Here is a 4,069-nt window from a genome sequence, read left to right on the forward strand (position 1 = left end):
GCGACCCCTAACTCATCGGACCTGGACCTCGAAAGCGACCAGCCCCATGTGGAGCTACGCGACCCGCCCTTCAACTCGGAAATAAAATACAAATACACCGACCAGCGACGAAGCGCCTCTTTAACAAAATTTTTCGATTTCGGACAGTTTTGATTCGAACTTTGATCTTTCATATTTTTCGGTGTTCTAACATGCTATATACAACTGAACAAGCGTAAACAAGACGCTATTCATAAGCGAAGCAAGGACGAATCAGGTATTCCTTTCTTCCACACCTCGCATCTCCTCGTTAGAGGTTTATACTAGTATATCGAATTGTTTGGAGTGTTGATGTGTTTAGCTAAGTTTGGTTTTAGCCTTGTATGAGATTAAGGTCCGGGTGAACAAAACACCGAGCGTAATTACACAACAACGTCAACAAACAAGTCTATTTAGTATACCACCCACTACACCTCTAGCTACTATTTCACACACATCACCCGACCAATGCCCGACGAAGAAGAAGAGAGGCCTCTCTCGACTTCTACAAAGCCTTGGGCGATAGCCCCAAATCTTGCATCGTTCTAGTAGCGTAGACCCAAAGGAGGATTTCGAATCCCCAAATATTTTTAATTTGTTACCCGTTTTTCATGGATTAGACCATGAAAAACCTTATCGGACATCGTGGGATTGAACAAGTCCTAACAACATTCCACCATCCTACACGGTTAGTACGGAACAAATTAAATTAAAGGTATTCCTTTTTCACCTTAATTTAAAAGGCGGCGTCTTGGTTAAGCGCCCAAACGCCTAATTACGTGGACTCGTGGGCTAAACTTGTTCAATTTGTTTATGGAACATTTTTACCTACCCCTAAAGGACGGATGAGATGCTTTCCAAGATTCATTTCTTTCGACAAAATCCTCATGAAACATTTTCAGAGGCTTGGAATCGTTTCACCGATCTCCTTATAGAGTGTCCACATCATAACTTAGCGAAAGACACGTTAGTTCGTGCCTTTTTCAAAGGACTTCTACACCACCATAAAGAAGTCCTTGACATAATGAATGGGGGTAGTTTCTTAAGCAAAGGAGCTTCGGAGGCTTATAAATTTTTAGAGGACCAAACTAAGCAAAATAACAACTGGGGGGGTAGTGACGATTACTCGGCTCCGCTAGTTCTTCTTCAACAGTTTAAGGCTACCAGTATGTTTGAGGTTAAATTAGATCCTGAGCTTAAAACTCTAATTGAATCCCTCACAAAAAGGTAGAGGCCATTTCTGTACAACAAAAGCCAATCCCCATCATGAATGTAAATTCAAATCCATGTAGTTTCATTTGGAGCCCCGAGCATCCCGACTCCCATTGTCCTATAGCCTATGAACAGGCTTGTTCCATTAATAGTGAACCTAATGCCCCTTGGAGACAAAATCCCAACTTCGGTTGGAGAAATAACCAAAACCTCACACCTCAAGGGTACAATAACCAATATGTTAGGCCTACGCACAGCTTTAACCAAGCCCTACTACGACAAGGGCGTGGTCGGGAATTTTAATAATTATAACAACCAAGTGCAACCTCGACAAGGTCAAGCACAAGGTCAAAGTAGTTATAATAATTATAATGCTAGTAGAGGTATCGTTCCAGTAAATAATAACTACCAAAATCCACCCATAAATAATTCACGTGAAATAGTTCCAAATCCACACCACCCGTGACTACTACACCCACACAACCGGATCGTCTTGACACCTTCATACAAGTGAGCCAAAACTTTTCCAAACCATGGCTCAATCTAACCAACCTTCTACAATGGGTTAATAATTTAACCAAACGGTTGGCTCAAGATAAAGCCCAACCTAAAGGTGTGTTTCAGTGTAACGAAATACCTAATCCTAAAACAACAAATACAGCCTTTGAGGTAACCGATAATACTAGTAATGAGTATGAAAATGTAGGTGAGCTAAAGGCCATCACCACTCTCCGTTACGGAGTGGTTGATAACAAAGTAACTATGCCTATAGTTACCCCACCAAGAGCCCCTACACCGCTATATTACTAGATACCGAAATAGAAACCAAGAGCCTACCACTGTAGATTTACGATTACAACAAAACCTAAGAAACGAGGAAGCCACGGTTAAACACCCGGGTAATACCATTGCTAAATATAGACGAAAACCACCGTTTCCACAAAAATTAGCCATGTTAACTAGGGATACAAATTACGAGGAGATTAGGGATGTTTTAAGAATCTAACTATAAACCTTCCCTTCCTCGAAGCTATAAAAAGCTACCACACCATGCTAAGTTTCTTAAGGAATTGTGTACTACTAGGCGTAAGACCAATATACCAAAAGATGCCTTTTAACGAACAATTCCTAACTCTATCGAACATAATGGAATTGTTAAGTACAAGGACCCGGGTCGCCCCATCAGACAATGCACCTTAGGAGATTCTTATCTGACGACTAATCGTTATTAGACTTGGGGGCTAGTGTCAACTTACTCCCGTTTTTTATTTGTATAGACAAATAGGTCTAGACGAGATGCAACCCACTAGAATGGCGTTGCAATTAGCTGGTCGGTCTATTAAGTATCCTAAGGGTATCGTCGAAAATGTTATGGTAAAATTCAGGATTTTTACTACTATCGCTGATTTTGTCATCCTCGACACAGAAGTCGTTAACGACTCTGTCCCAATCATTTTAGGGCGACCTTTTCTGGCAACTGCCAATGTGCTCATTAATTGCCGCGATGGTTCAATGTCCATGTCTTTTGGCCATCTTGCTATTGAAGTCAATGTTTTTAAAACAAAGACACAGTTACCCGATTCGTCTATGGATGGATAGGTTAGCATGATCGAGAGCGTTGCTCGAGATTATTTCAACAACACGTTCCCTGATAATCATATGCCCAAATTTCTTTCCTTTGGAAGATCAGACTCCAATATTTCCATCCCTACATTAGTCGATACACATATTACGGATGAGAAGGACATAGATGACTTTCTCAAAGATATAGAGGACTATCATAGTAATGAGGATATGACCAATCTAGATGAGCAATTCGATGAGTTTCTTTGAGCAGGTGATGAATCACCCTATCAAGAACTACTTTACATAACATCCACCTCGATTCCCCTCCTTCCACCCTTTCAAAGGAATCCCGAGTTTGCACTCGATCCTGTTGTTTCTTCTGTGCTTCATAATTTTTTAAATTCACCTAGTAAACAAATACTACAAAAGGACAAACCATTTGACACCTTCATTTTAAGAATTGAGACAGTCCCTACACACATAATGAATGAGTTTTGTGCTAAAACCACATCCTCATTGTTTACAGGCTGTCTTTCTACAACTTATCCCTATCCACCATATTCTCCACAACCATTCACTTTTCCACACTTATTTACTAGAACACCCACTCATTCAAAAATGAAAAATAAGGTGCATGATAGGTTACATAATAGGGTTATCCGATTTCATTTTCATTTCACTAGGTTGAGTCATGGGAAATCTTGGTGCTTGATTGTGTTTGGATATGTTTTCTGGGATATTTATTTATGGAATGATCCACAACTATTTCGGTTGTTGATATATGATAAACTGCATGTTCATACATATGTTTAGACAAGTCTCGAGTATCTGACTATAAACGACTCAACTTTTGTGTTTGGTGCATTTCCTTTCATTTCCATATATTGGTGAGTGCACCATTAAGGTAACCGAGCCCTCCCTATGGAGTGTGTGGCTATAAGTACCGGATCCTAAGTCCACGTTTAAACATAATTCACGTTTTCCACTCTTGCATGTTTTCTCGGATTTTTTGAGTCATGTGAATTATGTCTTTATTGTTTATTGTTTTTATTTTTAAAATTAAAATATATATATATATATATTAAAGAATAAGCATAGTAACCTAGGAAGTCTCGGGAATCTGACTTTAAAAGACCATCGCTAAAAACAAATTTTCTAAGCTTCGTTGTAAAAAATTTGTTTGGGGGTGGGGTGTTCGTGTTGCCGTCCTAAAATGTTTTATGCCCCATTAGAGTTGCTTAGGCCATTTTATTGTATTACGATTCGGGTTGAC

At 39.6% G+C, this 4,069-nt stretch overlaps 1 pseudogene; it reads right to left on the bottom strand.

Moving 5' to 3' along the window:
* Positions 1–878: 878 nt before the first annotated feature.
* LOC147509769 (small nucleolar RNA R71) lies at positions 879–972 on the bottom strand (annotated as a pseudogene).
* Positions 973–4,069: the final 3,097 nt, after the last annotated feature.

The sequence above is a fragment of the Coptis chinensis genome, chromosome 3 (genome assembly GCF_015680905.1).
Source record: "Coptis chinensis isolate HL-2020 chromosome 3, ASM1568090v1, whole genome shotgun sequence".
In the NCBI taxonomy this organism is placed as follows: domain Eukaryota; kingdom Viridiplantae; phylum Streptophyta; class Magnoliopsida; order Ranunculales; family Ranunculaceae; genus Coptis; species Coptis chinensis.